General features: G+C 39.9%; 1 protein-coding gene across 2 annotated transcripts in view; it reads right to left on the bottom strand.

Moving 5' to 3' along the window:
- LOC123877077 overlaps nt 1–3,218 on the bottom strand; it is a 50,153-nt gene extending 46,935 nt beyond the window's left edge. For both annotated transcript variants that reach the window (XM_045923587.1, XM_045923586.1), the window contains exon 1: nt 3,172–3,218. The gene's annotated coding sequence lies outside the window, so the exon portion shown is untranslated. The remainder of the gene's footprint in view (nt 1–3,171) is intronic.
- Between the last annotated feature and the right edge of the window lie 11,319 nt (nt 3,219–14,537).

Raw genomic sequence — 14,537 nt, 5'->3', positions numbered from 1 at the left:
AACTTTCAAATTGAATAGTTGCGATTTTGTAGTTCAACAAAGAGCTGTTTATTTTTAGGTAGTTGTGTTCCTACCTGCAGTACCTACACAAAAGCAACAGAACCGATATCCGGCATTCATTTCACGGCCAGTTTTTGTTTATCAGAGTTGGGTTATTGTCCCAAAAATAAATAGGTACATTTTTATACGATTACCCAAAAAAACAATGAAACATTTTCAGGGTTCATTTATAGGTGTGTACGTGTTTTTTTGTTTCACCGTAACTTCTAAATGCGTGAACAGAATTGGATATATGGAGTATCGGTTAGAATCCTTACATCATGCCGAGTAGCACAGGCTATAATTTTTTGTCAAAAATCAAAATGATGGCTGTATTGCGCCATATTCAAATATGGAAAATTTTACTTTTTAGTTCGTTTTTAGGGTTCCGTACCTCAAAAGGAAAAACGGAACCCTTATAGGATCACTTTGCTGTCTGTCTGTCTATCTGTCTGTCCGTCCGTCTGTCAAGAAACCTATGGGGTACTTCCTGTTGACCTAGAATCATGAAAGGTAGGTAGGTAGATCTTATAGCACAAGTACAGGAATAAATCTGAAAACCGCGAATTTGTGGTTACATCATTGAAAAAAAAAAATGTGTTTTAATTTTCTAAATAAGATACCTATACTAAATGGAGTATCATATGAAAGAGCTTTACCTGTACATTCTAAAACAGTTTTTTATTTATTTTTATGTAGAATAGTTTTTGATTTATCGTGTTGGAAAAAATAACCGAGAAAGGAACCATCAGTGCGCGAGTGTGACTCGCACTTGGCCGGTTTTTTTAGCAAGGCAGTTGTGTTGCTAATTTTGTTTAGTAACGACTTTTTGAGCAAATTATTTGGAACCTACCTAGTAGGAAACTGCCATCTAGCTACTCGTACCTACGCGTACAGTCGGCGGCGCGGCGCGGTCTGTACCTACGCGTACAGTCGGCGGCGCGGCGCGGTCGTGGGAGCGAGCGATTTTTTCAAGCAACATTAGTTGCTGAAGTACAAGCGCGCGTTGCAACACAGCAGTATCGAGCGCCGATGTGTGATACAGTTCCACGCGCGTTGCAACACGCATTCTGCGCGGCAGTACGTGCTGCAGTGGCGCGGCGTTTGCGTAACACGAGCGTTTGTTTCTTTAATCGCGGTCTAATTGAATATCAAACGCGCATAGAAAGGTGCGCTTACATAACTCGGAAATTAATCTGTGTTTGCGAGACGCGAACCTCTACTCGTGCGCCGACAGCGTCGCTTGTTTACTTCGCTTTGTTGACACACACACAACACTGTTGTGAGTTGTTTCATTTTCCTCGACATGACGTCACGCGGCGTAGTTGTATTCCTGAATACACAGCACCGAGCAGCGATGCGGCCGGCTCATCATCATCATCATCATGATCAACCCATCGCCAGCCCACTACTGAGCACGGATCTGGTCCTGCGTGGATCGGGAGACTTCACACACTTTTGAGAACATTATGGAAAACTTTCAGGTAAGCAGGTTTCCTCGCGATGTTTTCCTTCACAGTTAAAGCGAGTGATATTTAATTGCTTAAAATGATAGTTAGATGTGCGCGAGCCCGAGTCGAACCCCCGACCTCCCAAATAGAAGGTCGACGTCTTAATAACTAGGCTGGCTCGAAAATCAAATAAAAAATGTACACTATTTGCCTCGCCAGTACACGAATTTTTATAAGATACCACGAAACGATGTCATTAACTGTCCGATCTCGAACAGACTAGTGGAGTCCCCGGCACGGCACGCTTCTAAGTCAATAGTGAACAGCTGTGCTAGTGAGTGCAGTGCACGTTGTTGTTGTTTTGGCGACGCGCGCGGCATCGCAACGTGTCTGCGGTCACTCGGTCAGTTAGTCAGTTACGTAACGCACGTAACGTCCGATACACGCGGAGACGCGAGTGTGCGTCCACACGACACACGTAACCAGCCGCACCACACGGACAGACGGCTGCCGGCTAGCGGGTCACAATCATTTCTAAACTTGTTTGCCGATTTTGGCCAATTATGTCCGAAATAGGGGCAGAATTTCAATAGAATATGTACTTTTGAATCGTAAAGCAACTGCTCCTCTTTTCAAGGCTTTATGTAAAATGCTTCACACTGAGTTATTTTTATAGTACTGAAAGTTATTACACTATATATTGGTTAATTTCGTCGCCTTCAGATAACGTCTGCGAATATTACTTTTTTCGAGATTTAGCTCCGGTGGGCCTGCGCGCCCGAGCCCTGGCCCCGGCGCTGCGCGCGCGCCGGCCGCGGCCGCGGTTGCGACAGCGACAACTTTCGATCGCCGAACCGATCGAATGTTCCGCCGATCAATAGTTTCATATTGCGCGGCCTTGACCCCGCGTTGTCTAATCACTAGAGTTTGTCGCGGCTCGCGGAGCCCGCCGCGGCTCGTCTTGCGCGTACGATTCCACGAAAATCATTGACTATTGTCTTCTAATCGATGAAACTGATTGCTTGTTTTTACACCTTACAGTATTCTTAAGTATAATATGTCAGAAGAACCACGAGAAATAAACATAGCACACTTATTTCTAAAACACTTAAAAGCAATTGAAAAATAATTCGGTTAGTTTAAATTCGACCGAACGACACAGGGTCGAGGGAGCGTGACCTCCAAATCCGGGTCTCGCGACCTTGACCTTCGACCCTCGGTGAAAAACTGACCTGAAAATTCGATATTTGCGATCGGTGGCCGGGCGGAGCGGAACGTTAAAAACACGAATCACTTGTATTTAGTTATTTAGCAATACTACAAAAAATTAGAACAAATTTAGAATAGTAAGGATTTAGCGGATAAGTCACAGTCGACAACTCGACGCTCGCCTGCAGCTGGTGGCGTGCGGCGCTATTTGCGTCGGCGACAAAAAGCGTCGGTCGCACTCACGTGAAAGGGCTCGGCGACCTTCGCCTCGGTTTCCTCGGAAACACTCCCCGGCACCGATCGCAAGTCCGGTCGTAATCACAAAGTAAAATGCACAAAAATGTAGATCGCTGGCGTAAGTTCCGCCGAGGCTCTGCACACCAAAAATCCGGCAAATTACACTATCGAAATAGTCGGTGTGGGGCAACGGTCCGGCGGCAGAGCGTCGGCGTTATGCAAGGCGCGTACGTACCCGGTGCGCTGCGGAGGAGGACGCGTGCGAGCGAGGCGGGCGCGGATCGCGGAGTGCGCCCAGCGCCGGCCGCCGCGCTCACCACCCCACGGCCCTCGCGCGGGCCCTCCCGCCGCCGCGTAGCGCCCGGCCCGGACCGACCCGAGCGACGCTACGAACCGTAGCGGCCTGACGTCATCATCCAACGGCTCCCGCAGACTCGCTTGATGTCCTAGTCGAACTAGGTCTAGGGGGGTTTTCCGACGATGCGCTTTCTAGTGCCAGCTCGCCAACGTCTACAGTGTTTTGGAACTTTGTGCGCAGCCCACTGTGACTTCAGCTCCGGAACCCGCTAACGTATGTCTGTTACTCAGGTTTCCCATTTCAGATGAACACGTAGAGAAACTCATAGCATAGCTCTCTCCATCGCCCGCTGGGTGAGTCTGAGCTTTCTTATGGGACCCACAGTTAGCGACCACGTTTGCGATCCACATGTAATCACTGACAACACGCACAGTTCGAAGACTCGGGTCTTCAAGCGCTGAAGAATTGACCATTGAGTTCATTAAACAAATACCTTTGCATTGCAGGTATCCCTCAGTCCTCTGTGCAGATCATGCATGGAGAGTGATTACCGATGAGACACTAGAACATTGCCTCCCTAGCAACACTCAGTGAAGTATTCGCCGAGCTGGCTGGCCTGCTTGGATCCTGTAGGAAGCTCGGCTGGTTGAGGGCATGCAGCGGGGAGCGCGCTGTCACGTCAGCGGACAGCTGCGGCTGAGTGCGGGAAAGAAGCCCAGGAATGAACGAGTCTGAATGATTATAATTTTTTACATTTTCCATGTATTTTCTTGTATGATTCCAACATTGATGTGACTATTTTTGTACAACATTTGCGGTCATTGTACAAATCGACGTAATTTTTGTATTTATTTGAGTCTACCTAGATATTATACTGTGCTTAACAGAATAAAAAAATATTTATTATTACTTTAATACTTTATTTGTAAGTACCTAACAACCTAAATATCTTTTCAAGCGCGCTGCTTTGTTTGACAAAAAATGTAAAAAATGGAGTCAAGTGATAACAAAACAGTCTGCAGATTTGTTACATATTTCTTGTGCAGTAACTAAGTACCTACCACCAGCAGGCCCGGGCGGGGATCAGTCGCTCGACATCAATCTTCTAGTTTTATTGCGTTCATAAATCAACTTAGTTGCCGCCAATGAAGATATTAAATCAAAATATGTCCTTAAATTTTATGTAGGCCAACCTCAGGTCAAGACCCCTACCACTAAGTCAAGTAGTTCAGAAAGCAGATTCTGTGATTGATTTGAAAATCAAAAATGATTTTGTGAGTAAACAATAACTACACTTGGTGATTAATAGGTAACTATAGCTTAAAAAGCTTGACTTTATAAAAATGTTTTTTTTTTTTCATTTAACTAGGTACCGTACCGTTTAATTACACACACTTTATATTAACCTTGGATAACAAAATTCACTTTCCTATTTAAAAACAAACAAATGTAAATTCAACGAAAGCCCCTAGATATTCCTGCTGATAAATCAATCTGAGAAACAAGTCAGACCACGAAGTAAGTTTATAAAATTGTAAATAGAGATTGCATGTCCCCATACAAGCTGTAACATATAACACCACTAAGAAAATAGATGAAGTCGCGGAGATAAACTAGTTTGATATTCAATTCCATATTTGAACGACACAATGCCACGTGAAAATAAAACGTTGTAAATGCAATTCACATTTTACTTCGTATGTATAAAAATTATCATTGCATTTATTGCTTCAACTTTTAAATGTCAATGCTGCGCTGGTTTACAAAGTGAGTGAGAGAGCCAGCGCGTGCCAGACCTAAGTTATTTTATAAAAGCTCAAAGTTTCGCTACGAAGTGTACCCGACACAGGGAGGAATGATCAGCGACTATGAATTTTGGATCATATTGGCTTTGGGGAATAACAGATAATAAAGGTGTAAAAAAATCTATTTTTTTTTTCATTTTCTTCAGAATAGTTAATATTTTGGCAACCCCTACTAGATACTCTTAATAAGGCCGTCTCTTAGTTCATTATATTTATGATTAAAAAACTGAGATCCACATTCATCCTGCAAAATAGAGCTTTGCATCGAGAAAAAAGTAGAAAACAGCACTTTATGACATGACTGTTGGCAACTGTAGAAATATCTGTATCCGTTACGAATATACAACTAAATAGGTTAGGAGTTAGAACATAAGAAGCGCAAACTTTATGATTACTAACTCGATTGCACATCTAGACCGTAGCTAATTTGATTTGCAAATTAACCCAGTTTAACTATATTAATTCTTTATCTCGGTGTAAATTACACGCGGCAGGAGCTCATGTAGCTAATTTGGCCGGAAGCTGATCTCTCCTCGTTACATATCTTACATCCGGGAATATGATCACTGTTACATGCACGCTACACGTAATATTTCTTCCCAGGGCACCACCGTGCGCGTAGGAGTTCATCTTTCATTCCTTGCATGTATTTGCTTCGCTAATATATTATATTTACTATAAGTCAAACCAGTGCAACTTAACATAAATAAAAATTCTATTGTAGTGCGTACATATCCTTTCATATGATATTCTACTTTGTTTTTTCAATTAACTCATTTCAATGAACTACTTGCATCTTAATATCGTTTGATCGTGAGTTTGTGCGACACTGATGCGATGGCCTATTGCAAAAGAAGCCGGCCATTATGAATGAAATATAAAGATTTGAATATAACATAACTTGTAGTATGTACTATGTTCCTTATTCATAAAATCTTTGTGTATCCCGCAGTAAAACGACCAGGTACAATGTTGCAAATATAAGTAATAAGTAAGTAAAGTCGCTTACTCTGTGACCCGAGGAGGGTGTTGGCTTCCGGCACTAGAAACTGCACTGCGTGATGCATGTTGAGTCCATTTTTAATTTTAATTCATTTGTACCAAAAATTAAACATAAGAAGTGGACATGGAAGAGATCTCTACCAGAGACTCTCGGCAGTGGAAAGGGTTGTACAGAATAGGTAAAACAAAAATAGAAGGCGGAACTTATAGCATAGGTAGATGCTTGAATAATAAAATTCTCCCAACAGCTTTCAGGCCTTTTCGTGGTTAAAGTTTCAGTCGACGGCAGCGATACCTAAGTATTGTCGTAATTTTTGAAATAACATTTGGTTGGTTTGGTAATCTACCGCAACACTAAACATTACTACTTGCAGCGACAATCGCTCTCACTGAGACGTTTGAACTTGTACGCTCTTTCGCCTTTCACCCTCGGATTGAGGATAGTACGTACCTTCGAGTATATTATGCAAAGTCAAATAAAATTAAAAGTCTATTTTCAATTTATTTCATTGTCAGTTGGTTTAAATGTGCTTTCAAATTAAGGGTAATAGATATTACCCTTATTTTATCACTATGCAAATAAATATATTTTATTCCGAGTTCCGACCATCAAAAGATGTGAACATCAAACAATATGTCAGTAGTCGGTAGACATCAACGCGCACGAATGCCCTCAACGAAAACTATTTATGTTTTACTTGAATTTAGAATTTACTTATATTAACCTTTTTTATACCTAGAAAGAAAAGAATCAGGTAAGTATAGAAAATACATATTATAAAATTATATACTTATATAAAAAAAAAATGACATATTAATTTGATCATGTTAAAATAAATTTCAACGAAATAAAGTACAACTAAATGAACAAAATTGTTGCAAATAAAATTAAAAACTTTAAATTAAAAAAACGACATACACAGTACCAAAATCCTAATCCTCATCCTAATCCTAATCCTACTTATATTATAATGTGAAAGTGTGGATGTTTGGATGTTTGTTACTCAATCACGCTGTTTGGAATTGAGATAAATGATACCCTGGAGTAACACATAAGCTACTTTTTATTCCGGAAAATCAAAGAGTTCTCGCAAGATTTTAAATATCGTAAATCCACGCGGACGAAGTCACGGGTATCAGCTAGTAATTCGATAGTTTACAAAGGTTAAGGCCTTTTGATTTATCATTGACTTAATGACTTTTTAAAATACATAAAAAAGGGGTCAATAATGAAACAATCAGTGTGCGACAAGTGGTCTGCAGTTGCACTTGCGGGGGTGCGGGGGTGCGGGGGTGCGGGGGTGCGGCGGTCAAGGCCAATACATACTTATCGGTACTCTGCGGCTGACATTGTATTATGGTCAAAAACTACGACGAATAACTTATTCACGTTGGCCTTTTTATTTTCTAGTTAAACGTCAATTATAACTTCCAAATTGCATTAGCATTAATAACTTGATATTCAAACTGAAAATCAATATTGACGTAAAACTAAGTAATTTGACATAACAAATCTTATGTTCATAATTATGTCAGTCAGTAAGTTTCTTACTATAGATATCAATAAATCTGTAAAGATTATGATTGACGATCGTATAACTACATACGTAATCTCAAGACGCTGAGTTGAGTTCAAGAAAACATTTGAGCCACTGATATAGACATACAAGTACGCTGAAAGAGGTGTGCTATGGAAAATGACATTTGCTTATTGTACTCATTCTCAGACTTGGTATTCAAATTGTCATTTTGTCTCAAATGGTTTTCGTGTTGCTATGATGTTGACAGATGTGTTATCACTAACATTCAGTTGAAAGTACACTTACAGCGCCAATATAGCAAAAATCGAGTTGCTGCAAAATCAGGTCGGTTATAATGTAATCTTGAATCTTGTATCGCCATTTTTTAAATTGTGCCCTCTATGGCTCTTCCAATAGATTAGATAGATACCTTCCTATAGGCCTATACCTACCATGTGAATAGGACATAGGTGTATATGAACTTTTCCATTAAAAAACAGTTTTATTCAGAATAAATTGTGATTACAAATCAAAATTTAAATTAAGTAGTTATAGTTGTAGTAATAAATAATGTTCACTAAGAAAAAAAAATGGAAAGAAATATTATACATATTTGTTGCTAGTGTAATTATAAGATTGAAAATTGGAATTATGTAAACTTACCTAGAAAGCATGTATATTGTATAACTTACATAATATTGTATTTTAAAATGTAAATTTTATTTTCAGTAATAAAAGGCTTATATTATTATTATTATGGCTCTTCCATTCTACGTGATAATAGAAGCAGAAGAACAAGACAGATCGGTTATCGCAGGTCCAGCGTGCTCGTGTATTAGTGCAAGAGATCTTTGTTATGAGCCTTAGTAAGTATGTCGTGCATAAAACAGTTACATAATGCAATTCGTCGTCATTATGTAGTATTGTAGAAGTCACTGAGAGTAGTAGACGGGGGTGTTGCCTGTTGCCGCGTTGCCTAGCATTATAGAGATAGTATAGCCTAGCATATTACTCAATCAAGTGTATTGACACAATTTTGCGACGTCATCAAACGATTTATCGCTCAAAACTTGCAAACTAAAAATGGATTCTAAGCAATATTATCTATAAATGTAGGTAACTGGTATTATATTAAAATTAGTTTTGCAATTTCATAGCATAGAAACATCCTGTTCAAATTAGGTACAGATATAATCTAGGTAATCGTTCGGTCAAAGAAACAACCTTAGTCTACTAACTACATAACTAAAGTCTAAATAGACTTTAGAAACGTAGATGATTCAATTAATATAGTGACACGGTTGATTGATTTCAAAAGATCACAATTATACAACAGCGCCACGACTAGCGGAACAACAGACGGGCAGGTCGCGGGTTCGAGGCAGGCTGCGGAGGTTGTCGGCGGTCATGTGGAGGCAGGCTTACATCTACTAAATAAAACCCATACTAACTGACTGACTGATAGACAACGCACAGAAGTTTGAAATTTTCGGTAGGCGTTTCTTATAATAACGTAGGTAGCACTTAGAAAGGATTTTTGAAAATTCATCCCCATTCCCCATATCGACCTCGAGTCACATTAGCGGCGAAACAAAATGAAATTCTAAAATTTTACATTGGTTAATCTGTGCTATAATAATGTTTACAACATGGGGTTATTCTAGAGGCGCACCAACAAATTCCTGAAAGGCCGGTTAACGCATTGCTGGTTCTTCTGGTAGGTACTGCAAATGTTTACGGGCATATGCCTGATGTTAAGTGACTACCACTTAACATCAGGCGACCCACCTGGGCTGATCACTTTTCATGAGCCTTGGCTTCCTTGTCACGGTTTGCTCCTCAACTAAACAAAACTAGAGATAATGTCGTCAGGGATCCGTCACATTGCTATGTATCGCTAAGTAGGATATAATTAGATGCTCACCAAGTGCTCAGAGGCAAGGTGAGCTGGAAAGATTGTGTGGGTTCCGTACAGTCTCTAATTCAAGATTTTTGTCAACAACAATAATCCGTAAAATAGGAATATATTCTTTTGTTTTCATAGTTTTTATATTTTGTAATAATCTACCTATAGGTACTTATAATAAAACTGTTACCGGACGATTTCTGTACATTTAATATACTTATTTTGAAAATATGAATCGGAGAAAACATTATTATCGATATAGACTCCAAATTTTTTTAGAATTGTCTGTCTGTCTGTACGTGCATCACGCGAAAACTACTGGACGGATTTAAATGAAATTTTGTACAGTGATAGCTGATACTCCGAGTTATTATCCTCTTACAATAATTATTTGTATGTACGTTTATCTTTAAATTAAATATCAAGAAGTATGTAGGCGTTGCTTAACTAAACACTTCCTCGAGTGCATTTGCTGCTGTTTTTATGAAGGCAAAGGATGTGATCCGCATCACAATGATACAATCAGTGCGTCGTAGTCGGTGCGCGCACGCACGAAAATGAATGAAAGTGATATTCTCTTTATAATAATAATAGATACGAATAAGTATACGTTTCCGGTTAGACTATCAAAGTATTATCACATGCTGTATGTGGACAGCGACACTTGCAACATCCTACACATACGATATACAAACCGACTAGCTACGAGTATTAGGTAGGAATAGGTACATTAACCGACCATCTTTATTTCGGCTTCAAAGAGTGAACAGAAAATTGAAAATTTTTGGTGCAACTTATTCATAAAATATAAGCAAGAACATTTAGTCCCATGCAATTGAAATGTGTTCACAGGGAACCCTAACAGCGCAAGGTTACCGATTCCGTGCAAAGTGCGAGAGACTCCACGAGCTGAGGAGCTAGAGAGTAGAGGCGGAGCGCCCAGCGACCGACACGGACGCGCCGCGCTCCATACGCGTTGAATATCTAAATACTAGCTAATGCCGGCGACTTCGTCCGTGTTAACTACACTAATTTCAAATATAGGGGTCTATTACGCCCCCTAACCCCTTATTATAAACCCTTAGGGGTTGAATTTTTAAAAATCCTTTCTTAGTGGATGTCTACACGCTATTAGTTATCTGCATGCCTTTCAGCAACTGCCTGTGCAGCAGTTTGAGCTGTGCGTTGATAGAGTCAGCTTTTTCTTTCATAATGAAAAGAAGATTGTTAAATATTCTCTATTCGATTGACGTTGATATCCTTGTATCTATCGTCGTTGGTACCTAGGACTCGTAAACATTTTGGAACACTATTAGATAGTGTACGTAACGTAAACCGTATTGTCCTTCGACTCTAGCTGATAACATTTCAAAGCTGCTCTTTTCGGAGCCCATGAAATAATATTAAATAATGGGACTAAATTTTATCAGCTTGAAAGAAAAGTAGAATTCATCATTAAAGCCTTTTTGTTATAAATTATAATATTATTACCTTTTTAAACGAAATTTTAAACACAATTTATTATTCCATAATCGGTTAGATCATGCACCGTACCCAACAAGTTGTCGAACCAGCTCCGCTGACCTTTGCAAAGTTTATGAAATTACCGACAGCAAGCCAAGCTAAAGGAAATGCACCTAATGAGACAGACACACTTACAGCGCGCCGAGAGCCACGCCTTATGGGTGAAATCAAATCAAAAGTTAAAAATAATCGATCGGCAACGCATGATCCAATTTGGTGTGTTGTGTATTGTTGTAGTGTTCCCGGTCACAGAAAATGATTAGATTGAACGCGCGTCGCGTGCCGTCGCGCCGGTACTCAGCAGTCGTTGTACGAGACCTATGTGTTGACCTTAGCCTCTTTAAGGCCTATATCACACTAATTTATCTGTCTTGTTGTTTATTCCGTAACAGCGCCGCGGAAGCGCATAGCGTGATATTATGATGAGCTCTGTAACAAGATTATCCTCTTACACAACTTAACTCACTTACACCACGCGGGTAAATGAACTTTGAACACTTCAAGGAATAGTTGTGACAGCGGGAATACCAAGAAAACATTTTTACGTGAAAATAGAGTTCCAATGAACGCGAGACATGGTGAAAATCTATTCAGATATTTTAGAAGTCACTAGCGAATACACAGACCGAAATTCTTATCATCTATTTAGATACGTATGTATTAAGTAGTATGCAGTTTATTACTTTTACTTCGTAAAATTGTGCTTTTAATACAGAATTTTCCGGGCGGAAACCAGCCATCTTTAGAGGGTGACGGTTCCCCAAAAAGATCCGGTTCAATATACTGATTGGTACACTCTCCTTGCGCAAACCTCGCCACACAGTCACGGACCAAAACTAGTCAGATCCGTCTGGGCTTCCCGCGCGCCCACCGTGGCTGTGTGCCACAACCGCGGAGCTGTAAGCTAGCTATTACTAAGTTGTATAATGGCGCCGTGCTCACAGAATTACGGTGAAAAAGTTTAGCAATCGTGAATATTTATAGTATGAGGAAAACGGAACGTCAATATAAAATACTAGATGCTGCTTCGAGCGGCGGTGGATTAAGTATTTTCTTGAATCCCGTAGGTATGCAAGCTACGTATCTCTGTACCATAAAGCTAAATGATGCCGGAACTAGAAGTAACCTTTGTCTGTCCCCGGGATGCAAGCTACGAGTCTTTCTGTATCAAATTCCTCCAACATTGGTACACGAATAGGCTGTGACTAGTTAGAAGACAGACAGACACGTTTTCGCACTTAAGTATAATATTAGTACGGATAATGGATATGGAAGTATGAGATAAGCTGTTCATCGTGATTGTAATGAGTAGGTACGAGTACATTGATTTATTTCTCAGAAGGATTTTGTGACCGGCACTCCCAATTTAGCTACATTGGGAACATTTCACAAGAATTAAAGTTCTAGAGGATTCTAAATTACGAAACTAGCGGTTTCAACTTCTTAATAACTCCGTTGATATTTGCCCATAACATAAAAATGGAGTTTAATAGAATGGTACGAAATGTTGCAACAGTCTCACACGCGGTTAGCACTCAGCACACTAAACACATTTCAATGTCGTTTAAAAGTTAAAAGGCTACGTTAATTGGTTTTTTCTTAATTTTACTGCCACAGTGTGAAAGTGCTCTTGACCAAACTTCAGTTTTTAGTCGAAACCAAATAATTATGATGACATGACGTGTGAACACATTCGGGTTTCTCTTCGACTGCGCTACATCAAAATAATTGATTTTATTGGCTCTTTGACATGCTATTATAATATTAAAGGGAGTAAAATTAATTGCTTAAAATGCACGTTACTCCGAAAAGTAAGAGGTGCCTGGAATCGAACTCCCGACCTCCGGAAGAAGGCGCTCGCCTTAACCACTACGCTATCACGGCTCGCTTTAGTCATATTGTTCTACAATTTTATTATTATAAAGCTTGGTTGCCGAGCGTGGTGTGATGGGGATGCGAGGGGGACTACCGAGTTATATTATGTCATTCAATACATATTTAAATAAGATAATCATATAAAAAATAATGTTCAGAACAAGTTTATCTTATTTTGTGACAAGTTAGAATGTTGTTCAGTAATCGTTCGATTGCCAAAAAAATAACCAAATCCTTTTTGTAGTGAGCAAATGGAACGTAAATAAATTGGCTTACATTACGAGTACCCACCTACATCTCCACATTCATTTGTATATCGTCACTTCCCTGTTCAGCTAATCCATACTTATACTAATTCATTAATATTATAAATGCGAAAGTGTTTCTATCGGTCTTGTTGTCTACAAGCTTTTCGCGGCCATCCGTTAACTAATTTTGACGAAAAGTAAAGAAATAGCGCGCATCCCAGGGAAGAACATAGGTTAGTTTTTGATACCAGAAAATCGAAGATACAAGATTTTTAAAAACGTAAATCCACGCGGACAAAGTCACGGGCATCATCTAGTATATCACTAACAAAACTGTTCAAGTGCGAGTCGGAGTGGTTGCTGCTACTCCCCACACCCCACACCTCACACCCCACACCCCACACCCCACACCCTACACCCCACACCCCACACCCCACACCCTACACCCCACACCCCACACCCCAGTTGCGCAGCGAGACCGACGGGAACTCAGCGCCTGAGTAACAGCTTTAGTTGCTCAATTGCTCTAATGTTGGTGTTACGCAAGCTTTATATAATTCGCATAAGCTAAGCTGCAACGTTTATGAATCAGCATCTTATACTAATGGCTAATGGTATGTATTTTGGTTATTATGTCTGCTGCAACGAGCGAACGGCGCGATCTAGTTTGTTACGTTTTATTTTCTATTGCGTTCTATCTTCCCACACAATGAACTATCATCGTGATTTGAGTACGTATGTAATAAATAGAATGATTAGATTAAAATTATAAGGTTTTTTATTACTTATTACCAAAAAAATCCCACGAAAATAATTTAGTGAATTATATAGGGATGTTGCTTTTCAAAATGATGTAGACCCGCCTACTCGTGTTTGCGTCATGTTGAAACAACATATTGTATTTGTCGTAAGACGATACTCGGATTTCCCCCATATTATTTCCCTTTGTTTTTGATTAAATTGAACTCCAATCAATCACTAATTACCCATAAATTTAATTACAAATGACATAATCGTAATTGATTAACGAAAAGTGATTGCGTTTTACAATACAACAAATAAGCGTCGAAGGTCGGCTTGCGCGATCGCGGTTAGTCGTAAAAGGCTATATTGTATTCGGGTTCGTGGATATTAAGGTTAGCTCGGCCTCCAGCGGTCATCGCGTCTTCGGACTGGTCGTCGGACGGCGCTCCAGTGTTAGCTAACCGTGTGTAACGCCTCCAACAACTACAGAAGATCACGAAATATTCTCGCTCAAGCGGAAAGGTTCCCATACATGGGCACGATGGTTTTGAAACGTTATGGCTTTGTTTACGTAATATAGAACAACTAGCTAACTCGATCTGTGTTCGAACGGATCATCTTAAATTGGAATCCTAACAAATACCTATGACCTATCTTATGGAGAAACTTGAGTATAATT

Source organism: Maniola jurtina, chromosome 22, assembly GCF_905333055.1.
Source record: "Maniola jurtina chromosome 22, ilManJurt1.1, whole genome shotgun sequence".
Classification (NCBI taxonomy): Eukaryota; Metazoa; Arthropoda; class Insecta; order Lepidoptera; family Nymphalidae; genus Maniola; species Maniola jurtina.
This window is presented reverse-complemented; position numbering and strand designations above follow the sequence as displayed.